This window comes from Schistocerca nitens, chromosome 1 (genome assembly GCF_023898315.1).
Source record: "Schistocerca nitens isolate TAMUIC-IGC-003100 chromosome 1, iqSchNite1.1, whole genome shotgun sequence".
Lineage (NCBI taxonomy): Eukaryota > Metazoa > Arthropoda > Insecta > Orthoptera > Acrididae > Schistocerca > Schistocerca nitens.
This window is the reverse complement of record NC_064614.1, coordinates 741,284,816-741,310,596: the sequence shown is the minus strand read 5'-3', so window position 1 is coordinate 741,310,596 and position 25,781 is coordinate 741,284,816. Positions and strand designations below refer to the sequence as shown.

The 25,781-nt window shown below is 44.7% G+C and overlaps 1 protein-coding gene and 1 non-coding gene across 2 annotated transcripts in view; both read left to right on the top strand.

The window, feature by feature from the left end:
- Window positions 1-25,781, top strand: part of LOC126260308 (uncharacterized) — a 692,222-nt gene that overhangs the window by 192,228 nt on the left and 474,213 nt on the right. The window lies entirely within an intron of this gene.
- On the top strand, window positions 20,465-20,572 carry LOC126205400 (U6 spliceosomal RNA). Its single transcript, XR_007540568.1, has one exon. It is a non-coding gene; the product is annotated as a U6 spliceosomal RNA (small nuclear RNA).

The following is a 25,781-nucleotide window of genomic DNA, read 5'->3' as shown; positions in this document are numbered from 1 at the left end:
CGTTGACTCGGATTCGATCCTTACTAACGTCCAGTGTCCAATTTCTGAATCGCTCTCTTGTTCGGTTTTAGGAAACCAAACGAAGAACACGTTTGGCGACACCACCTTTGGCGGGCTGCTTGAATGTGCGCGCACCCCGGCCTGATTGGCTAATTTCAATGCTAATTAACTCAGAAACGGCGCAACGCATCGAATATTTTCTTAACAATTATTCCTCAGCACAACTTAGCCTCCAACAAAGGTTTTCAGACTGTTCAAAAAATGTTCTAATGTGCGTGAAATCTTATGGGACTTAACTGCTGACGTCATCAGTCCCTAAGCTTACACACTACTTAACCTAAATTATCCTAAGGACAAACACACACACCCATGCCCGAAGGAGGACTCGTACCTCCGCTGGGAGTAACCGCACAGTCCATGACTGCAGCGTCCTGAGACCCCTCGGCTAATCCCGCGCGGCTTTCAGACTGTTATTGACCACCCTGTATACACCATCTGATCAAAAGTATATGGACACCTGTTAGTGGACAGTAACGTGGGATGCCTTTGTGACGGCGTGAACGCTGCTGGGGACACTTTCAATGAGGTGTCTGAATGTCTCGGGATGAAAAGCAGGCCATTCCCCCTCAACAGCCAAAACCAGACAAGGTTGGATGCTAGGGTCTAGAGCAATGTCGATGTTCTAACTCAGCCCAAAGGGCTCAAGTCGGAACTCCGGGGAGACCAGTCCATTTCAGGAATGCTGTTGTGCACAAACCATTGTCTCACAGATTGTGCTTTATGACAGGGTGCCTTCTCTTGCTCGTAGAATCAGTCATCGTCTCCCAATTGTTCCTCTGTTGTATGCACTACACAGTACTGTAAAATGTGTTCATATCCTTCCGCATTTAGCGTTTTGTTAATCGCAATAGTGGCACCGCACCCTAACCACGAAAAATACTCATACCGTAAAACCACCTCCTCTGTGCATCACTTTGTTACTGGACGTGATGGGATGTAATGTTCTCCAGGCATTCCACTAACCTAATCTTGTATCAGATTGTTATATCACTTCAAGCCATTCGTTTCCAGCCATCCACTACCCAGCGATGTTCTCTGCACCACCCCAAACATCGTTTAGCACTGACTCCAGAGATGTGTGATTTATGAGGAGGCGCTCGATCGCTGTACGCCACCCTTTTTAACTCTCTCCGCACAGTCATTCTGTTAGCTGGACTGCTGGTAGCAGTCGCCTCTGTAGTAAACAAATGTTCTGCAACAAATTTCTGTGGCAATCGTTAGAATTCCGGTCCTTAATTTACATCCAGAAGCAGTTCAAGTAACGAAAGGTCGCAGAACAATGAATTTGTCCAGAAAGAATAATTTAAAATCAGTTCATACTGTGGATACTAACATGGTCTCATACTGTCACCTTTTCTACTGTTTGCTTATTTAATTAAAAAAAACTATTCCTTAATGTAATAATTTAAAAGATGGGTTGGTAGTGGTTAAGTTTGTACGAAATTTTGTAAAGCATTGTAATTCATTGTATTTTAGTACAGTAAAACATTTAATAAGAAAAGGTAGCGTAATTGATAGTGTGGTGAAGTATGAAGAGAAAGGTAACAGGTTTGCGTCTAACTATCTTTTCTTAAAGATTCCGGGACTTTCTTATGGATTTAACTGAAGTGTGATCTTCAGTACTCGACGTTATTTATTTACTATAAATAATGCCTGGAATTTTTCCGCAGTGACTGCCAGTCTACGGCAGAAAGTAGACCCAAGTTACACAATGGAAGCTTTTACTGTTACGAAACTGTGTGTAAAAGAGATGATAGTTCTACAGACTGCCTCAAGTTTGTATCTCGCCGGTGAATATCTTTTTCAGTGTTGATGAGTAGCTTTAAAAATCTTCTTTTCCATTGGAATGAAATGAAGAAAAAAAAGAAAAAAACAGATCTCGATCTTGAAACTTATATGATGAAATACGTTGCATCAGAATGATATTAATTATTACAAAATTGTGAATACTGATATTATGCACTCACAAACTGGCGTCAGACATTGTACATTTGATTCAATTTAAAAACGAAAAGGTACTGCAGATTGAACTGAGTTAACGAATAACGTCTACTAGATCATTGTGCAGCATATATAGTGTTCCTCTACCAGCAATTCGCTGTTCAAGCCGTCGACGCGCCCAGAATCTTCTTCGTGATTTTCTCCATCCTTCTTCGAGGATTGCTGACAGAGTTAATGCAACTACACTGCACAACAGAATTAAAGGACCTCTTTTTCGAAACTCCGTAACTGGCTCCATCACGTTGCATAACTACGAAATTTGGCTCAAACGTGTCTATGCCCTCCCTCTCTAATGGTGCAAAAGTATGGCGTCCTGCGAGCTCACCCTCAGGCTCGACGGCGCTCCAAAGAGTAACGTGTCAGCGCAGGCGGAAGAAAGGACACGGCTCAGAGGATCATGTGACATGCGATGTGGTCGGAAGGCGTCACATTGGCACCAACTGTCACCACAGTTCTACCCAAGGCACGGGGGACGGGTCAACGATGGGAAAGTCGTGAAGTCTTCTCTTACCCACATTTCACCCCATATTTTGACGTCTCTGTTCGGGCTGCCAAGGAGGCCTGCAGAGAGCAGGATGTGGTCCAGTGTCCTATTCCCTAGCAGTCTGTCATTTCTGCACTCCACAGGAAGTGCATGGAGATGTGGGAGGACGAATGGCTGGCGGTGACGGCCAATATACTGCAGTTGGTCAAGTCAACAACTCAGCCGTGGCGTTCCTCCTGCCGGGGCTCAGGCGGGAGGAAGTGGCCCTCACACGTCTTCGGATTGGGCACTGTCCTCTCACACATAGTTCTCTGTGACGGCGGGAGGATCCCTGATTTGTGATGCTTGTGGTGTGCTCATCTCTGTTCGGCACATTTTAACAGACTGCATTTTATACCGTGATGCAAGGGCAGAAGCACAAGTTGATGGGGATCTGCCCTGTGTTTTAGCTAATGATGAGAGGTGTGTCTCTAGAGTTTTAAAGTTTTGTGATATGTCTGGACTCTGGCCTAAACTTTTAGGCTGGAGGATTTAGTGTTTTGCATAGTGGCTGGCTCCTCCCTTTTTTCCTTGCGGTCAGCCAGCCACTTCCATCTGCTACATTGTTTTAGCTCCCTCTACCACTTTCTTCTTGTATTGTCCATATTTTACTGCTGACGGCATCCTTCGTCCCACGTTTCGGTGTGGGTAGGCACATATTTTTCCAAGCTAGTTTCCTGTATCTTACGATCTGTTTTATTTTATTGTTCTGTCTTTTCTTGACACCCGTCTCAATCTGTTACTGAGCGGGCGCTGAAGACCTTGCCGTCGTGCGACCTTAAAATCTTATCCATCATCATCTCCATCTGTGATAGAGTTGAAGATCGCGACATCTACCGTTGAAATCAAAGATCTCGGAGGAGGAGGGGGGGGGGGGCTGAAGGGACGGCAATGAAACCACAAATTTCTGTGGGGCGTTGATTTCTATACATTTCACCTTCGAAAACGACAGTTCTCATTGCGGTGAGTAACAGGACGACGTGCGCGACAATATTCGACACTGCTGGCAGCCCGGACGTTTCACCACATTATGGGGCTGCATCCCCATTAAACGAGATAGCACCGCTTTGGCGTGTACAACGACCGCAATTTTTCTCTTGTGTACGGGTTGGAACCATTAGCGACTCCTCAAAACCATTGGCGAAATCAGTAAAGAGTGCTTATGCTTTCCCACCCCTACTCCTTCCTACTTTGGTGCGACATTGATAGATGCGTAAATAAAACGGCAAAGGGTTCTTCTAACCCCTCTCCCCCAAGCTCTGCAAAACACTCTGTGGCACCGATCCGCTTTTATTGAGAATATCAAATGTGAACGTGTACAGAGGCAATTCTGTGAAGTTGTACGAGGCGCCAGCAGGCAGGCAACTGTAATTCCAGGGAGCCACAGTTTTGCCTACTTTACAGGTTGTGTCTGTACGTGTTCATTTTTAAAATTCTCAGTAAAGATGGGCACGTGAAGGGAGGTGGAGGGGGGGATCTTAGAGTGACCCCTTGCCGTTTTCTACAATCGTTTTATACGAGCATGTAAGGCAACGTCACCACCCCCTGCCCCGCTTCCCCCCCTCCCCTTCCCCCCTCCCCTTCCCCCCCCCCCCCCCTTGCCAGTGACCACGCTGCAGGATGACGCGCAATAGGAGGGCTGAAAAAGCATAAGCACACTTTGCTGCCTCGGATCACGTTAAATTCCTTCGAATCGTTTTGAACGGTCCCTAGTGGTTCCAGCTTACACACGAGAGCAAAGATTGCGGTCGCGCTGCGCTCCAAAGGTGCGCAATCATGTTCAGTGGGGATGCAGTCCAAAATGTCCATAGAGAAGGGTGGTAAGGTCCGGGAGTGTCAGCAGTGCCAAAGGTTGTCAAGAACGTCTTCCTCTTCCTCATCGCGCTGCTAACTGTCATTTTTGATTGCGAAATGTGTGGGAATCAACGGCCCAGGGAAATGGGCGGTTTCACTGACGCCTTTTATGTCACCCTTAGCCCACCCCCGAAGTTTTCCGTGCCGATTCAGAGCGACAGTGAGTCTGGAATGTTTTCCTCGGTAACACAAAATAAAACCGTGCGATTTCAACTCTGGGCGTTGCGGATCTGACCTTCATCGGAGAGTCGTCACCTTCCCAACGCGTGATATACATCCGCGGTGGCCCTGGGCAGAATTGTGGTGCAGCTTGATGTCATTAACCCGTCTTACACGTCACACGAACATCTGAGCTGCGAACTCTTCCTCGCTTGTGTCGACATCACGTTGTTTGAAGCTCGAGGCTGGAGTCGCCGGACGCCGCGCTTTTGCGCTATTACGGAAAACGATTGTAGGCACCTCTGAACCAAATTTCAAAGCTACGTATCGCAATGAGATATAATTACGTGTTTCAGAAAAATGATCATTTAATTCCGTTGCGCAGTGTATTTTACGCCCGTGTTTTTCGTGATTAGTGAGCCAGATGCAGCCGAGAAGTGCCACTGGAGAGCGCTGCGTTCACAAAACGCGATGAGCAGCACGTTCCGTGAGATGTAGCAGATCGTTTCACAGCGTCCAAAAGCCACGGCCTCGTCTGGCGTGCTCCACGATGAACAATACGTCCGGTGTGAGGACGGCTTGAAGTTTGGACGACGACCGTGCTCGGCGCAGCGTTGCGGGACCAGTTTCTGGTTAACAGCGTTGCCTGCAGTGACTTTGACGCATTGTATGGACTGTCAGTTTCATTACTGGTGGGAAAAACGGAAATCGTTTTTGCCCGTAAGGCGGCTTTCATATTTCTCCTACTATAAAGGCGCAGACTGCTTAATGAGAGCGGCGAGTTTGTAGGAAAGCGAGGAAACCCGGCCGGCCCTAAATCCCGTCTCCTAATTGCTGGCGGGACGAGGCGCAGTTCTGCAGCAGTCGCTGCCTGTGCGGTGTACTGGCAGCCTACCCACCACTCTGCCTTTGTGCTAATTGGGTTTCCGGCGCCGAATTAAACAGCGAGGCGCGCGCGTTCTAACGCCCGCCTTTTACTGCCTCGCCGTCCAAACAAACAGACGGGGCAGAAAACCGGGCTAAGCGCTACACCAGCAGGAAGTCGTAAAGCAAATTCCTACTTTCCGGGGTGTCCGCACGAGGTGCCGCAGCTACCGAGCAGGAGGGCAACGAACTGGCGGCGAGCGCAGCTGTGCTCTCCATTATGCAGGCACCTGTCTCACCTTTCTCAAACTAGGCCTTTTAGTACGTAAATGCGTGTATTCCTCTCCGTTCGTTGCAGGCCTGCAAAGTATCTTATTCAAACTACTGAATTACCGTTTTGCTTTCTCCATTGCTCTTTAATCTGTGCACGTTTTTCTTTCCTCTTTTCTGACAGCCATTTTCTTCCCTCTCTTTTCTTCCCCCCTCTTCTTCTTCTTCTTCTTCTTCTTCTTCTTGCGTTACGGCCTCTGTAGGACCACGGGTAGCCCCTTCGTGGACTGCATTTTCTTCTTCTTCTCCCAGAACCTCTTCATTCTTTCTCTTCTTCTCTCCGGCTCTTCTTCCGAGATCTTCAGTTTCCGTTTCTCCTGGCGGCTCCACCGGTGACATTCTAATCTTTTCCTGTATTCTCCTCTGTCATTGATCTCCGGCATATTTGTCTGTGTATATTTGTTCCTCCAATTTTCCTTTCCTTCGACCTTGATCCCCAATTCCAGCCAGTCCTTCCGAAGTTCAACAATCCACTTGGTTCCTATCTTTCCCCTTGTCCTCCCTGTTGTTTCCCACACTCTATTCGTCATTCTGTCCGTATTCATCCTAACTACACGCCCAGCAAACCTTGCCCTTTTGAGTCTGATTTCCCAGGATATTGTTCTCATGTTCCGGTACAGTTCTTCCCTAGGTCTTCGCATCCACCTCTCTCGACCTCTTTTGGGACCTAATATTTTTCTCGGTATTTTTCTCTCTTCTTTCTCTAGTTGTTCTGCCACATTTCTTCCTAGTGTCATCGTCTCAGCAGCATATAATACTGCATTCCTCACTGTTGCCCTGTAGTGGTCTTCCCGCCCCCCCCCCCCTCTTAATTTCATTTATATATTTTGTTCTGTTTTTTCTTTTTTTCTTGATTATTTAGGACAATTAATTCTAGGTGTCTTTTCACTTTCCTAAGCCAGTAGAGCTTTTACTTTAATTTTTCAAATTTGCTGTACAATTTTACTTCTTAGTGTGAAAGGACTTATTTTTTTTTGATGCCCCTTTAGGACTTCAGTGCTTAGTGTACTTGAGTATTTTATTTTTGTGCTTAAACTGCCATACCAGGTCAAGTCCACTCCATCCCTATTACACAAAAATATGTAAGTACGTTCCACATCTTCTCCTAAACCACTGGACCGATTTAGCCAAACTTGGTACACGTATCACTTACTATCTGCAAAGAATCACTGTGAGGGTAAAAACCGCCTACCTATCAAAGGGGTGGAGGTGGGGGAGACAAAGAAGTGTAGCCTACGACTCGCGAATACCAAGATTTCATTCATGCTGTATTTGAGAATGGGACCACTTAGTCACTTGCAATAAACTTTACACACAATTTCAAACCTTTTCGAAACTGTTTCTCGCTGGCAACTCCCATAAAGTGATAAAAATTTTTATCGCTTACTACTTTTTCGCTGTTCGTGCAGTGAAATTGACGCATTAGGCGTAACATTTTGATTTATTACCTCTTCACAACTGTTTTCGCGACACATTTTGCAGACAGTATTCACATATGTACCTTGACAGTTATATCATTCTACGACACGTTATTCAGGAGGTATGACCTCACTAACACTAAGATGTGTGAAGAGCTGCCGCTTCATGCACGACTTTCAAATATTACTTTTTTATTACTAAATTTATTCGCAAAACATTTCGCAGTCAGTATCCACATATGGTGCTGAATGTACCTACAAAATTATATGAGTATACGACACACAGTTCAGGAGATACGGCGGCATAAACACTGAGGCACGTCACAAACTGCCGCACCATGCATGAAATTTTAACTTATTTCCTTCTCACTACTAATTATAATCACTACACATTCAGCAGAAAGTAGTCAAATATACCAATGAATCTACATGCAAAGTTATATCATTGTATGACGTTATTTGGGATATATGAAGTCATAAAAATTGAACTACGTGAAATCGTAACTGCAGGGCGTCATTCGTTATAGATACAGGTGAAATGTTTGCATAAATTTGTGTGAAATATGTTAAACATATGTTAAATATATATTTGATATGTGCGTACCTTAGCAAAGCCGCGGATAGAAAGCTCCTCCTAAACCCTTGGATCGATTTCAATCAAACTTGGTAGACATGTTACTTATTATAGGGAAAGAAATATTGAAATATTGTGGGGGTAAGAATCACCAGCCTGCTGTTGGGATGGGTGTGGAGAGAGAATGAGTAGGAGTACATGGACACAAATTGAAAATTTGTGGTCACTTATAAGGGACCAAACTGCTGAGGTCATCGGTCCCTAGGCTTACACACTAATCTAACTTAAACAAACTTACGCCAAGGACAACACACACACACATCCATGCCCAAGGGAGGACTCGAAGCTCCGATGGGAGCAGCCGCGCGAACCGTGGCAAGGCGCCCATGACCGCACGGCTACGCCGGGCGGCCGATGGCCACAGATGAGGAGGAGGAGGAGGAGGTGGTGGTGGACAGAGAGAGAAAGGAGGAAATGGACAGAGAGGCAGGAGGAGATGAACGGACGATGGGGAGAGGAGGAGATTGACAGGACAGAAAGGGGAAGACGGACTGACAGATGACTGAAATATCAACAATGTAGGAAAAGACAGATTGGTAGAGTCATTTTCATAAACAGCAGAACACCTTGAACGACTAGAGATACGACGTTCATGTTCACAGGACACGTACGTGTATGTTCCGCAGAAATGATTAGCATTTGAACCGTATCGGCCCGCGGGTTCAAGCTCAACATCGATATCGCAGCGCCTACCAGTAAAATGTGCCCACGGCTCTCGTTGTCGCTATTACCCCGAAGTTAGTGGTTCAGTGTGACTTGAACAGACGTGCAGGATGCCTCGGAGACGTACCGTCAACTCAGTGAGTTTGAAAGAGGGCACATTATTGGAATGAGGGAATCTGAAGCATCCATCCGGGAAAATGCTCCTCGTGTGGGGCGAAGTGTTTCGGCAGCGCAACGGGTATGCGCAGAAGAGTTCACGGAAGGCTATAGAACACGACGAAATGGGTCCGGTCGTACCACCCAGACCACCCCCCGAGAGGATCTACACGTCTTCCGATTGGCATTGCAGGACAGATCTGCCTCCTCCTCGGCTCTGGCGCAACAGCGGAACAGTGTGATACACCGTACACTATCAAGTGTGACAGTCCGTTGCCGGTTATAACGGCATGGGTTACGTGCGCGTCGTCCACATCTCCGCCTACCTTTGACGAATGTGCAGAAACGTGTTAGACGGCAATGGTGTATGGAACGACACCACTGTGGATAGGAGTGGCATCAGATCCGGGTTCTGTCTGTTTGAAGATGATGGTCTTATTTTGGTTCGCCGCAAACGGGGGGCGGGGGGGAAAGGGGGCCGGCATCACAGTGACTGATTCACGCAAGACATACAGCGCCAACTGAAGGGATTATGGAGTGGGGTTCTATTGGGTACAACCGTAAATCACAGTTGGTGCACGTCCAGGCTATGTGAATTACATCCGGCGACCCGTAGCCATACCCTTTCTGGCGACATTTTTATGCAAGACAATGCACGACCACATGTTGCTGCACTAACACGTGCCTTCTTTGTGTCACAGGCTGTCAGCCTCTCGCCCTGTCCCCCCAGATCAGGAGACTTGTCGCCAATCGAAAATGTGTGGGATACGGTGAAACGATGGCTGCGGCGCTGTAACCCAGTGACAATCACCACGGATGAACTTTGGAACCAGGTGAACGCAGCGTGGTTAGATGTACCACAGGACGCCATTCACGCCTTATACGCGTCGATGCCATCACGCAGGGAACAAGTTATCAGTGTCCGTGACGGACCCTTTCACTACTAGGCAACAGGACAAGTGGTAAACCGAGGTGACTGAAATGCTAATCACTTCTATAGAATATACTAACGTACTTTCCTGTGAATATGAACGCTCTATTTCTAGTCGTTCAAGGCGTTCTGTGTTTCCTGAACATGAGTGCACTTATCGTAAAAATAATATCTTAAGTGGGAGACAGGCACAATTCAACAACATTTACACAGCCTTCGTCGGAAAAAGAGGAACACACATCATTCGTTCACACAAGGCAGCTACCCTCACGCACACATCACCGCCAACTTCGAGAGCTCGGGCTCGATTGGAATACGCCGGACAATCATCTAATATTCTTATAAATTCGATCCATGGATTCAACAACTGCTACTACTACTTCTACTATTATCCTTACTAAGGAGGGAAGACAGGCATGCAGTGTTCCACCCACAGAATTCAGTCTACACATTAGTGAAGCAATGACAAAAATAAAAGATACGTTCAAGGACGGGGTTAAAATTCAGTATGAAAAATAACAATGATAAGATGACTGGCGACACTGCTATCCTCAGTGCAAACGAGGAAGAATTACGGGTCATATTGATTGGAATGACAGTCTACGGTAGCAATCATGTGATTAGTGAGAAACTTAACGTCAAAATTCGAGTCAACGAGGAAGACGAAGTGAAGAAATTGTGCTACTTTGGAAGCAAATAACTATGACGGATGGGCACAAAAATTGGTCTAGGGCAGGTAAACAGGGCACTCTCGGCCAAAAGAAGTCTACTAGTGCCAAACATTGGTCTCGATTTGAGGTATAAATTTGTAAGTGGATACGAGTGGAGCACGGCACTTTATGGAAGTGAATTATGGACTCTTGGAACACCACAAAAAATAGGAATCGAAGGGATCGAGATGCGGTACTACAGAAGGATAAGGAACATTGGGTGGACTGTTAAGAAATGGGGTGGTTCTTCGGAGAATCGGGGAGGGAGAATATATGTGGAAAACACTGGCAAGAAGAAGGTACAGGATGATAAGGCTCGTGTTAAAAAATCGGGGAATGGTTAGCATGGTGCAGAGGGAAATGCAATAGATTAAAAGTTGGAGAAAGACCGTATCAAACCAGTCGGCGGACAGATGACCAAAACTAAAAGCAACGTACATCGAAAATAATACAAGTGTTAATTTTTGGTGCACTTAATGGGTTTACACCTTGTTAACTGAAGTGTTTCGACGCGAAGACAAGGAATTGATGGTTTTATCGTGGCAGTAGGGGGAAACACAACTTGGAAATGTTAAAATGTGTAAATTCCTAAGAGACCAAGCTTCCGAGGTCATCGGTCCCTAGACTTACACACTGCTTAAATTAACTTATGCTAAGAACAACACACATTTCCATGTCCGAGGCAGGACTCGAACCTCCGGCGGGAGGGGCCGCGCAATCCATGACATGGTGTCTCAAACCGCGCGGCCACTCCGCGCGGCACAACTTGGAGAAACACAATGTAACGAGAAGTAATACGCAGGTGAACTTGTCAAGATAATTACATTTAAGTCGTCACACAGACTGTAATCTGTGAGTGCCCGAAGTGCAGATTGGTAGTGTCAAAGAGAAAGCAATGCTTGACCTAGCACCTGACATTCACAGGCGAGATCTAGGAGGCCGTTGTCTCTAACTTGCATTCACTCCAACGCAAAACATCTTAACGACGCTGCGGAGAGATTCGCACTCTTCCCTTCAATGGACACGTCCGTCGCCGATACCTGACTCTCTTTCGTTCGTAGATTCTGTTATTATGTTACACGTGTTTCATGCTTACTAACTAGTAAAAGAGAAGGAAAAGGAAAAGACGAACTCCAGCTGGCATCAGCAGCAGAATAAAAGCGGTTGACATTTGATAGTTCCTACTACTAGATGCACATTTTTGTTTCACTACAGTAATGATAAGGATGGGCGTTACGGGACGAAACACCGCTGGAATACTTTCTGTTCGGACGTATCTGTCTAAAAGTGAGAACAACAGCTAATTCTGACGTGTCCAGCAGGAGCTTTGTTGAAGCAATCGTTTTGACAGTCATGCAGAAAAGATTAACATCGGCAGTGAGTCTTGAGTGCCGTTATTGTAAGTGGCAAACTCTCTATACATATAAAAGCGAATGTTCTCTCTCTCTCTCTCTCTCTCTCTCTCTCTCTCTCTCTGTGTGTGTGTGTGTGTGTGTGTGTGTGTGTGTGTGTGTGTGTGTGTGTGTGCATTTTCCGTTACAAAAAACTGTGGAGTTAGCGTTCATAAAGAAACGGATGAAGGGGAGAAGAATCATAAGGTGTGAAGTGTGAACATAATCTAAAATGACTTATAGTAGTGTCGTTTCCACAGTTTTTGGGGTCGCTTGGGCGGTTGGTGACAGACACGGTGCCTTTAAGTTAAAACGAACAGAACAAAGTACTGCGTATTTGGATATGAGATAACCACGTTTCTCCCAGGGCAGGCCTGTATTGCTTGCTCAGAAACTGATTCACCTAAGAACTTACTTAGCTCTTCTCGTGAAGGAGAAAATAAGCATATTCTTTACAACGCAATGGTAAGTTAATATTGTACTGAATTTGAATATGATTTTGCTTTGTAATTTGTATGCTACACTTATGATTGATGACGTGTGAATAAAATTACATGTATTTTGCGTTGTAGACAGATTTCGTTGTTTTTTGTGTCTAACTAAAAACCCATATAAATAAGATTCAAACAATATCGACTAATCAACTTGAAACTTAAAAAGATGTTAGCACTTTTTGCGAGGGAAAGAAATGGCCCTTAACTGCTCTGCATCATCAGTTCACAAACTGGTCACTGTTAGCAGCAAGGAGAAGAAATTTTGCCTCAAACGCGAGACCTGGATTCGTGGTTATACCCCGGAAACCAAGCAACCAACAAAACACTTGGTTTCCTTAGGTGAATACGCTCAGAAGAAGGCGAAGACAATCTCATCGGGAGGATAAGTTATGACGACAACGTTTTGGCATGCGAAGAGCGTCACATGCACTGACTTCTTAGAGGAAGGAAAAATCGGTTACTAGACAATATTACTGCGAAATACTGGGCCAGTTCGACAGCAAATTAAGGGAAAGAGCACCTCATGTCGCAAAGAAGAAAATGTGGTTTGACCAAGAGAACGCGCCAGTATATTCATACGGAGTTGTCACCGAAACAATTGCGTGAACTGCGTTATGAATTGCTGAAGCACACTCACATTCGTCCAAACTGAAGTGTCTTGCAGATAAAAAAAAAAACAAATTATACTCAAATTATACACATCATAGAGACAAGAGGAGTGTTATAGAGAGCTTGACCGCTGTTGTGTTTGCTGCAGAAACAGTAAAGCACCAACCTGGAGGTATTTGGTGTTACATGCACTATCACGTGATCTTTTTGTTAAAGAGCTATTTCGTTCTGTCCAAGAAAGATTGAACTCTTAGTCACTAATGCTCTGATGCCCAAAACGAGAAGCTGCCGGTTTTGTTAGTTTGTTGCAAGAAAGAGGAAGCTGCTGGAGTTCACACGTTTCCAGACACGGTCGCAGCTGTGATTACGCCTCAGAAAAAATGTGAGCAAAGAAACTAGATACAGATTATCCACTGCGTGAGTAGACTGGCGTTGTAGAGATGACGAGTAAAAACACTTTGTGTCTGAAGTTACTCAAGGAATGATTTTCAGTTTAGATGACGTATGAAGAGCTTTCTTCCCGGAAACTTCTTAAGTAATTTTAATGGTCCCCAAAGCGTGAAACTTTTCGGTACAAAACATAAATCTTTCGTTTATGAAACATCTCACAACAATACTGCAAACATGGAATGTTGTGGATACTGAACAAAATGTTTAATATCTAAAACAGAACCACTTTAACTGTAAAATGACTTCGGCAAGCACTCCCTCCCACTTAAAATTGCAAAATACATACTCATAGTTGCAATGTAAGTAGTCCACAGATACGTCGTGCAGAATGATAAATTGTTTCACGTTGGACTACACACCAACCACCCAACAGACGGGCTAGACATTACAGAGCTGGAATGAGAAGATTGAAAAATATGTTTTTGTTTATACAGCACTTTTAACTTTTCCATTATATAAAATATCGTGACTGTTGAGTGTAATATTTTCTGGAATCTTTTTCCTAAAAATATTCGGGACATCCGTTTTGTGGCCCGAAATATGTACCTCAGCAATGTCACCTGCCTCGAGATCTAGAAGATATAGTTTTCAGTGGAAATACTGTCGTAATTTGTAGCACCAATAAGGGACATCAAAATTTTCACGCAACTTAGAGTTCTGATTTTCAAAATGTTTTCTTCGGTTTACAAAATTTGGAAAACTTGACCTACGTCATTCAGCCAGCAAACCCAGCAGTTCCTAATTTTTAGGGCTGTTAATGAAATGGCAGGGACGTTGGAAGAGTGTACATTGCCCAAAATTAAATAACAAATGCTTTTGGAAGAAAAAGCGTCTTCATTCTTTACATTTTTGCTTACTGAACCATCCATATGCCATTATTTGGTTCTGAGATGAGGTGTCACATTTGCTCTCCCCCAGCCACGTGAGACTTGCCCCCGTATATGCCTAAGATTTTAACTGCAATAACAATGAAAAATATAAACTACTTTAATGTAGCGCAGCAACTCAAGAAATCGTTGGAAGCTCTTCGGAAATACTGAGGCATGCTACCTCTCTGTAACCGTCGATAATTGCGAAAATGTTATCGATGCAGGATTTTGTGTACGAACTAATCTCTCGATTATGTCCCATAAATGTTCCATGGAATTCATGCCGCGGAAACTGGGTGGCCAAATCATTCGCTCGAATCGTCCGGAATGTTCTTCAAAACAGTCGCGAACAATTGTGGCCCAGTGCCATGGCGCATTGTCATCCATAAAAATGAAGTCCACGGATGGCTGCAAATGATCTTCAAGTAGCCGAACACAGCAGTTTCCAGTCAGTGATCGGTTCTTTTGGCCAGAGTTCTGAGTTCATTCCATAGAAACACAGCCCACATCATTATGGAGCCGCCACCAGCTTACACAGGACCTTGTTGACATCTTAGGTCTATGGCTCCGTGGGGTCTGCGCCATACTCGAACCCTACCATCAAGTCTTACCCCTTGAAATCGGAACTCATGTGACCTGAACACGGTTTTCCGGTGGTCGAGTCCGCAGCTTGTGGTCGCGTTCTCGCTTCCCAAGCACGGGATCCCGGGTTCGAATCCCGGCGGGGTCAGGGATTTTCACTTGCCTCGAGACGACTGGGTGTTTGTGTTGTCCTCATCATTTTATCATCATTCATGAAAGTGGCGAGATTGGACTGAGCAAAGTTTGGGAATTTGTACGGGCGCTGATAACCGCGCAGTTGAGCACCCCACAAACGAAACATCATCATCCGGTGGTCGAAAGTCCAACCGATACGTCACGAGCCCAGAAGAGGCGCTGCAGGCGATGTACTGTTAGCAAAGGCACTCGCGTCGGTCATCTGCTCTCATTAACCCATTAACGTCAAATTTCGCCGCACTGTCCTAAAGGATACGTCCGTTATGTGTCCTACATTGATTTCAGTGACTATTTCATAGAATTTTACTTGTCTGTTGCTATTGACAACTCTACCCAAAAGGTACTGATCTTGGTCGTTAAGTGAAGGACGACGGCCACTGCGTTGTCCGTGGTAGAGATAACGGCTGAAATTTGATATTCTCGGTACACTCTTGGCACTGTGGATCTCGGAATGTTTAATTCCCTAACGATATCCGAAATGGAATGTCACATGCGTTTAGCTCCAGGTATCATTCCGCGTCCAGGGTCTCTTAATACGCGCCGTGCGACAATTATCACATCGGGAACATTTGAAATGAATCACCTGAATACATAAGAAACGCCGCCAACGCTCAGCCCTTTTCATACTTCGCGTACGCGGTACTGCCACCATCTGTATATGTGCATACCGCTATCCCACGACTTTTCACCTCAGTCCACTTCCACAGGAGCCATGATTCTCCCTTATCTTGCATTCACGGACTGTAGTCGGAGATATGCGTTGGTGGCAATGGAATCATTAATCATTCTGTAACCTGTTGCAAATACCAGTCCCTCAAAATTTATCAACAGAGTTTGGCGAAAAGAACGTCTTCTCCCATCGAGGGATTCCCATTTGAGTTGACGAAGCACGTGTTTATTTAACCTACGGGTAACAAATGTAAGAAAACGCCTCCATACGGATACTCAAGCAGCTAAAAGTCACTTCCGTTAAAAACAGTTTGTCACTTGTACACCTCCTTGGCATTTATTAGGATCTTAGTTTTAATTCTGAGTTAGCTGAGGCGTTTGGAAAGTTATATACACTCCCTGACATGGAAAATGAAGCACACAGAAGGAGAGGAGGAAACAAAATGAAACTTTTCGGGTTGAGGGGGTATGTGTTGTTGTTTAAGTTATTTCAAAATCGAGAGCAATTGACTAAGAACTTCGCAGTCTGAGCCCACTTATCAGTATGGCGTTGCACACTCGCTGCCTTGAATGCATACACTCATTCGGTGGGGAAGCGTGTCATAAAGCGGTATCTCCTCTCCTGAGGCAAGATGCTCCACAGCTGTTGTAACTCGTCCATGAAATCCTGGATTCTGGCGCTGGAAACGGAGTTGACGTAAAAGCTTGTCCCACACATTTTCTATCGGGACAGATCCGGCCACGGAAGTATCTCAGTATCACGCAGACAGTTCATAGAGGAACGTGCCATGTGTAGATGAGCGTTCTCCTGCTGAAAAATGGCACCACAGCACTTTCGCATGAGAGTTAGCACACGAGAACGCGAGATATTCGTGACGTATCGATCGACCGCAAGAGTTCCCTCAATAATTACTAGCCGTGAGCTAAAATGATACCTGATGACTCTCGACTCGATTCTGCCATCAGTGTCCGCAGCTCGTGGTCGTGCAGTAGCGTTCTCGCTTCCCGCGCCCGGGTTCCCGAGTTCGATTCCCGGCGGGGTCAGGGATTTTCTCTGCCTCATGATGACTGGGTGTTGTGTGATGTCCTGTGATGACCATAGATGTTGAGTCCCATAGTGCTCAGAGCCATTTGAATCTGCCATCAGTAACCCCGCTGTGCCTCTCCAAAACACTGGAAGAATGGGACTTCTCCCCTTCTCGCCGCCATATTCGCCGATGTTGGTTATCGGATGCAGTAGAGAACCGCTCTTCATCGCTGATCATGATGCAACGTCATTCATCGGTAGTCCATGCTTCCTGATAATGCTAAGAACCCGAACGCAGCTGTTATCGTCATGGAGTTAACGGCAGTCTATGGCATGCTAGAATAATTTCCTAATGCGCCTACTGCTACTGTCCGATCAATGGGAGAAAGTTGGAGAGAACCCATTCTACACTTTCTTGTAGCAGGCGCGGATTGGACGGGGTTACGGTATGCTTAGTGCACAACGCACCTCCCTTGTGGTGGTCAGAGGTGGTCGACCGCAACCTTCACGACGAGTAGGTCCGCCCTCTGCAGTCCAACATCAGAACACTCTCACACCCAAATGCGTCACAGATCTGCATATAGCACAATTCGACCAGCCGGACAAATGGAGACATACCGGGCGATCAAAAAGTCAGTATAAATTTGAAAACTTAATAAACCACGGAATAATGTAGATAGAGAGATAAAAATTGACACACATGCTTGGAATGACATGGGGTTTTATTAGAACAAAAAAAACAAAGAATTGCTAGACGCGTGAAAGATCTCTTGCGCGCTTCGTTTGGTGATGATCGTGTGCTCAGCCGCCACTTTCGTCATGCTTGACCTCCCAGGTCCCCAGACCTCAGTCCGTGCGATTATTGGCTTTGGGGTTACCTGAAGTCGCAAGTGTATCGTGATCGACAGACATCTCTAGGGATGCTGAAAGACAACATCCGACGCCAATGCCTCACCGTAACTCCGGACATGCTTCACAGTGCTGTTCACTACATTATTCCTCGACTACAGCTATTATTGAGGAATGATGGTAGACATATTGAGCATTTCCTGTAAAGAACATCATCTTTGCTTTGTCTTACTTTGTTATGCTAATTATTGCTATTCTGATCAGATGAAGCGCCATCTGTCGGACATTTTTGAACGTTTGTATTTTTTTTTTTTTTGGTTCTAATAAAACCCCATGTCATTTCAAGCATGTGTGTCAATTTGTACCTCTCTATCTACATTATTCCGTGATTTATTCAGTTTTCAAATTTATACTGACTTTTCGATCACCCGGTACAACGATGCTTCTTTCAGGCTCTGTCAGGCGCTGGTAACACTGCGTCACAGGAGTACGCAGCAGCTCCGTGTCTTTCACAGTCATCATTCAACATATGCGCTGTTCATTTCCTTAACATAGCCTGCTTTGATTCGTCACAAAACTAAACAAGAACACCACTAGTACACTCTGGTGACATGGTACCTCTAACAGAGAAGTGTAGCTCCAATAATTTGCGCACTGGTCGGTCGTGTGTACACGTACGAAGTCACATAGAGATACGACCATGTCTTCTGGGCGAGCTTTGCTTTTTTTTTGTCAGAAACCTACACTGAAGCGCCAAAGAAACTTGTACGGACATGCGTATTTAAATACAGAGATATGTAAACAGGCACAAGAAGGCGATGCGGTCGGCAACGCTTGTATAAGACAACAAGTGTCTGGCGTAGTTGTTAAATCGGTTACTGCTGCTACAAAGGAAAGTTACCAACATTTAAGCGCGTTTGAACGTGGTGTTATATTCGGCGCACGAGCGATGGGACAGAGCTTCTCCCGATTTGTCATTAGCGATTCTCCACGTTCAGGACGACCTCCCGGGTCTGATGGAGGTCGCTTAGACGCATTAATGCACAGTGATTCACGTCAGTGTACTCGAGAACTGGCAAATGTGAAGAACTGTGATCACTCCACCATCGTGTGCCATTTGTATGCAGTGGGGAAGGTCCAAAAATCGAGTTTATGAGTACTGCATGCTCTAAGCCAAAATCACGAAAATCGGCGGGTGGCCATATGTGCATCTCTCCTTGCGCGTCATCAGTTGGCTCTTGGACAGTACCGACAATTCGTATCATGTGTCACCGAGCGAGGTGGCGCAGTGGTTAGCACACTGGACTCGCATTCGGGAGGACGACGGTTCAATCCCGTCTCCAGCCATCCTGATTTAGGTTTTCCGTGATTTCCCTAAATCGCTTCAGGCAAATGCCGGGATGGTTCCTTTGAAAGGGCACGGCCGATTTCCTTCCCAATCCTTCCCTAACCCGAGCGTAAGCTCCGTCTCTAATGACCTCGTTGTCGACGGGACGTTAAACACTAACCACCACCACCACCGTATCATGTGTCGATAAATTTCGTCTTTATGCTAACATAAAAAAAGAAAAGAATGCTTAAGCCCAAACAATACAGCAGCTACCCGTGTAAAGACCTGCGCGGAGACACGAAAGCTGATGTTATGCATCTGTTGAAACAGTGACGTTGTTGTGTGTTAAGAATTGCTTCCCCGAGGTGTAACCAACACTGCTGACATTTAATGTCAACAACTGCGACGTCTTGCAGACGCAGCCCAAAAACAAGGACCAGGAAGACAGGGTGAAGTGATGCTATTCCACGATAACGCCCGTTCGGACTCTGCCACTCTGACAAAAAACACTACACAGGAATGGGGTTGGGAAATCATTCCGCACCAGCCATATTCATCTGATCTTGCGCTCTGACGTTTTCATCTTTTCCGTTCTCTATCGAACAAACTCCAGGGAACTTACTTTTCGCATGAAAATGCGTTCCGTACATGGCTCGATAGTTCTTTGCCTGAAAATCACGTGATTTCTACAGGCGCGGAATCGAAAAGTTAACCCAACTTTGGCAGATTGTTGTAAGTAGTGGGGGATAATATATTATTGATGACTGAAGTGTCTTTTATGTGTATCTGTTGTGTTTATTAAACTTACGGAAAACGCTGGGGCTTTATGGTCTAACCTAATATTCGCAAGTGACTACCGTTGGATCGGGCACGCGTACGAAAAACCCAGCTGTCGCGTCACCAATGGAAAGCGTATAATGAGGTGTATCGTTCGGACTGCACTCTCCCATGACGGGAACAACCTAAACGGTGTAGCGGTCGTCTGCTGATAAGCACCGAGTCCATCCTGAGCGTCGGAGGAAAGTGCCGCCCTGTACTTCGCTCCGCTTCCCTGGGCGTCAAACAATGACTCACCTCGATTCACTCCTGCGGTGGCGGCGGCGGCGGCGGCAGCAACAACAACAACCCGTTAGGGTATATGAGGCGCGTGAGAAGTGCGACGGATGATCATAAATATTCAGAGATTCCCTGCAAGTGTAACGGAACCCCAGTCCTCGCGTATTGTCTGCAGGCACACGCCAGTGGTGGATAACCTGCACCAGCCACGGCTGTTTGTCTGCCAGCAAATTTTTCTCGTGCCGTCTTGGGATACAGTTCATGAAATGCCACGTCTGCAGTTCACTAAATATCGTGTGTAGAGCTGCGCTGTACCAAAACTGCGGTTCTGTAGTTTTGATACAGCACATGTATGACGTGGTAAATGTTAGGATTACCGGTAGTATTGGTAGCATTTGTAGGGAAAGGATCATAAATTAAAATGTGAGAGAGCAACTGGGAACCGAAGATTTATTTTTGTTTTTGGTTTGTTTGTTTTGAATATAACGAAAGCCGTACTTCGTTCAACGTTAGTCTGTTGTATTAAGATGGTGTCTGTTCTTTCGGACATGTCCGAAAGAACAAATACCATCTTCATACATTCTGATTTATGTTATTGCCTCGAGATGACTGGGTGTTGTGTGTCCTTCATCATCATTTCGTACTCGCTTCGGCGGTACATATACTAAAATTGGAACGATACAGAGAAGATTAGCATGGCCGCTGCGCAAGTCTGACACGCAAAAGCCGGCACGGTAGCTCAGCGTGTTCGGTCAGGGGATTAGCTGCCCTCTGTATTAATAATAATAATAATAATAATAATAATAATAATAATAAAACTCAGTCAACGGCTCAGCACTGAACTTGAACGGGTGTCATGGGACATCCGCAACGAACAAAATCGAGTAAAATGGGAACAATAAAGAAAGATGGATACAGCGTCTGCCATGTAAGCAGGAGATCCCGGGTTCGAGTCCCGGTCAGGGCACACTTTTCAACCGTCCCCGTTGATGTATATCAACGCCTGTCGCAGGTTAGAGTCTTGATTTAATTATCATTTAGTCTATTGTGTATTTCATATCCTTACATACTATAAATTGCATTTTATAAGTAATAAAATTAGTTGTGCACGTATCTTATGCGCTCTTATGTAAATAAAGTAAGTACTTTTGATGAAAGTACAGTTTAGATGCACAATCATAAAAAATCTATATAATTATTGTTGTTATTTTGTACTCAATAGTACGTTGTTGATCATGATCAAAGGCAGAAGCTCCCTTTTACTACTGATAAGTGCAAAAGTTGTTTAGCAGTAACAGAAACATGTTTTATATAAGCTCGACGAAATACTGAAGTGATGTTTGATCCTTTTTTGTTTTGCATCTTTTTAAGTTTACGTTTTTCGTGATGAAACCACATTTTCTAGCGCTATGTGATAAATTTGCATTTTTTTCATGTCCCTCTGTTCCACGTTACAAATCAACAATTTTAGAATAAAACCTGAATTAAACTTTGACGGCTACTCCGCGCGGCTTTGACGATTTAAGTTTTACTATAAATACGGTTTACTTTTAAGCAACGGAGCGGAGGATAAGTATGTATAGCAAAAGTGTCTCGTAGGTTACGTGGCTCTTTATATATCCTCACTGAGTTTCTAGACAGTTCACCGCTTCCTGTTTCAAGAGGAATCTAGTAAGACACTGACCGCATAAGCGACCAAAGTGATCGAAATGAGACAACGCGCAATGAGTATGCAAGACACCAAACGTACAGGTAAAGTGGTTACGAGCTAAAGTGTCCAAAGGTACTACAGTAAGGAAACTGCCGCAGTCCATATTTACTTGCGACAGTTGACGGTAGCCTACAGCAGTTCTACAGATCTACTCGTGTTCCATCAAAGCAGCCGTGAACACATGACAAGTGGTACAGTCATATATTGGGCATTTTTCCTAATGGAAGTAAAGTGCCTTTACCCTATCAGTTTGGTTTATAATTTGAATTGTTTTTGTAATGGGTTACCAAGAAATGAAGTCCTCTCAGGTGTTTCATGAATGGTTCAGTGTCTCAGCGGAAAACATTATTGTGGTTTCCATTGAAAACAAAATGTTGAACTTGGAAGGCTCCCTAGTTTTAAACTGTTGTACGCAGTCCCTCTACTAAGCCGCAGCTGCCATTGAGATTTGGCTTCCGTTCTGAAGCCTAGCACTGAACAGCGCTGGACGGCCGTAAATGCTCCCCTCCATGTTATGGCGTAGGTATAATTAATTCCAGATGCGGTTTTAGTCAGTTTCGTGTCTCGTTTCAATAATACCAAAGAAAGAAACTTCTAGATATTGTATAAACATGGCTGGAATACAGAGAATATAAAAATACTTAATAATAATCTTAGATAATTTGGCCATTAACTTAGAGTTAGTCTCCAAACGTTCTTAGCTACTAAAGATGAAGCACCACATAAACTACTGTGTTTTCTTAATCAATGCGAACATCTCACTAAAGGTAACTGAGCTATTACACCACTAAAACTATTACCATACCTTCAGTATACGTAATACCTTTAGAAGGACAAAAAAACTATTCGTTCCCGTATTATAGATAGACTTACACCCTGTGTTAAATGCAGACTAAGACTAAAAGGGCCTACATAAAACAGAAAGGTAATATTGTGAATTTGTTTAGCAGTACAACATAGTCTACTGGATCGATAAAGATAAGTAACTTCGTTGTTGAATAACTGTTGTAGAATTATAAGACTGTTTCTGGAGCAATAATAAATACTTTAGGTGGTGGTAGTGTAGATGAATTCGAATAAAGCAATCTATATAACTTGGGTCCAAATTTTATTGGTTACATAGATACAGCTTTTAGAATGTAACCCAAACAAATATTTCCAAAAAGTCTTAACCAAAGGTAAATAATTACGCTCAAAACTGATTTTAATAAATTCCACCTCCGATTCAGTGCCCTCTCGAATTCTCTTAACGACACCGCGCGCAGATTTTGTGAGATCGTCTCGATGTTCTTTTATGAAGGTGGCATTGTTCATAACTTAAACGATCAATCTGTCTTTTGTGTTTACTTTTTATTTGTAGAATTCACCTTTCAGCTATCACCATAGACAAATATCTAAAGCGGTACGGTCCAGGTACCCTTGTGGCGAAGAAATTTGATTATATCTCCCGATCCATCTTCCGGAGAATATTAGGTTCAGATCATGTCACTTGACACCTAGAACGCGCAGGGGGTCCGCCACGCTGGAAAATAAATGTGCATCCTTGTATCCAAAGGAACTTCTTCCAATACTACATCCATTACAAAATCTGTACACAGATACAATACAAAAAAGTTTGAAATGTTAAAAAATAATAAAACCAGTTACAAGATGATTGTATGGACAAATTCCGAAAGCCAACATAGAACTCAACTCGAGTAGATTGTTGTTTTAACTGTCAGCTATTACAAGCAGCTCACTCAGGTCGTCATGTGGCTGTCCAATTAGTACTCCATATTTTATTGGAAGTGCAGCTTTCTTTCTCCAGGTTACGACTCTCTAGGGATGCTGGTGTGTGCCGTGGATCTGCCGAATCTCTTCCTGGATTTCAGTTGTTAATTAGCTGAAACATAGCCTTTCAGGGCCTTGATCTTCCTGTAGACTTTTTCGTTCCCGTTAGCAGGCGAATTCATGATAAGGAACATCTTAGGACGCGCTGTGCTGCAAAGGATTTGGAGTTTGCTTACACCATTTTCTCATAAAGGGTCCATAATTAGCATACTGGATTTAGTGCGATGTGGATGACGACGGTAATGTGTGCAGAACTGCAGGTTCGGCACAAGTCCGCTTAGTGACGACAGAATCGCTTGCGCAGTGGGGAGCCAGGTTGTCTGAAGGTCCCGCTGCTGCTACGATTTCCACTTTGCTGCCCACAGTTGCGTCACTGCTGTACGGGCGGACAGTGGGAAGGTTTTAATAGGCGGCGCAGATCGAGTGGAAAAACGATCAGGCGACAGCCGTCCGGGCAGCAGACACGCTTTCCCTGCCCTGTCTAGGTGGGACCATGCGGGAGGCGCGCTGTCGCTATTTTAGCTGCAGGAAACTGGCTAGCTGTTGTGATGTGCTGCTTCCGAAAGGATGACAATTCCAGTGACGTACCAACGGTCTAGAGATTAGTCATTTTTTCGTAAAACTGAAAATAGTCATTCCCACATTAACCCAGACATATTACAAAAATGTACGTATTTATGCATGTATATGTATGTGTGTGTGTTCCACACTTTCTCATGAACTACTGTATCGATTTCAACCAAACTTTGGTACATATATCACTTACCGTCTTGAAATAAGTGCCTATCAAAGAGTTCGGCGCCAAAAGGAAGTGTAGCTCACGACGCGCAAATACCCACATTTTACTCATCCAGTATTTCAGAAAGAGAGCATTTAGCGACTTGCAACAAACTTTACACATAGCCTCAAAGGTTTCTCAAAGTTTTTTTCTCGTTAAACACCGTACAAAATAATTAAAGGGAAGAAGTTTATCGCTTGCTACATTTTCGCTGTTCGTGCAGTAGAACTGCCGCATCAGTCGTGACGTTTTAATTTGTTACTTCTTTACTACATATCTATTCACAACACATTTCGCAGACATTATCCATATGACACTGAATGTACCTGCAAAATTACGTCATTATATAACACGTACTTAAGAAACCAAGACGTGACAAACAATGAGCTGCGTGAAAACGAAACTGCAGGGACAAAATCGTTAGAGACTCACGTGAAATATGTGTAAAATTTGCCTGTTAAATACGTTAAAACGTGTGAAATATATGTGACGTGCGTACACCTGTAAAACTGCAGGTAAAGGGGGTCCTCGTAAACCCCTGGATCGATTTCAACAAAACTTGGTTGCTTGCTATCTGTAAAAGAGTACTGTGGGGTAAGAACCACCAACCCCCTGTTGGGGTGATTAATAGAGAAGGTTGGGGGAGGAGGATATGGAGACACAGACAAGTAGAAGGAGGAGATGAGCACAGATTGGGCGGAGGAGATGATGGGTAGAGAGGAGGGTGAGGAGGACGTGGTCAGAGAAATGGAAGAGGAGCAGATGGACAGAGAGAGCGAGGAGGAGGAGGAGATGGACAGGGGAAGGAGGGGAATGACAGAGAGGGGGTGAGGTGGGTAGAGAGAATGAGGGAAGATCGACAGAGACAGAGGGGAGAATGAAGTGGACAAAGAGTGGGAGGTAGAGGAGGCGGAGAGTGAGGGGGCAGGAAGAGATGGCGAGAGAAAGTGGGGGATATGAGCTGGACATAGAGAGCGCGGATTATGAGATGGACAGAGATAGCTGGAGGAGGAGATGGACAGAGATGGGGGATGATGAGGTGGACAGAGAGAGGGGAAGGAAGAGATGGACAGAAAGAGAGGGAGGAAGAGATGAAAGGGGGTGAAGGAGATGGACAGAGAGAAGGTGAGGAGGGAATGGACAGAGACAGAAGGAAAGAAAAATAATAGAAAAAAAAATGGTTCAAATGCCTCTGAGCACTATGGGACTTAACTTCTGAGGTCATCAGTCCCCTAGAACTTAGAACTACTTAAACCTAACTAACCTAATGACATCACACACACCCATGCCCGAGGCAGGATTCGAACCTGCGACCGTAACGGTCGCGCGGTTCCAGACTGTAGCGCTAGAACCGCTCGCCTACTCCAGCCGGCTAAAAAAAATAATAGAACGCTGGAATAAATGCATATCTGGGCAACGACAGGTACTCAGATACTAAATTACAAATCTCGTACTTTCCTGATTGTGTGTTGGCTTCATGACTTCTTCCGGTTATGATGGTTGTCTCCAATTTTCCCTGTACAAAGAAATCTGGAACTTCCAAAGTCGTAATAGCTCAATGGGTGACTTTAATTACTAGATAATAAAAGTTCATTGGTTTTAGCTTCTGCATTTTTTGAACACTCAAACATCTGGTTC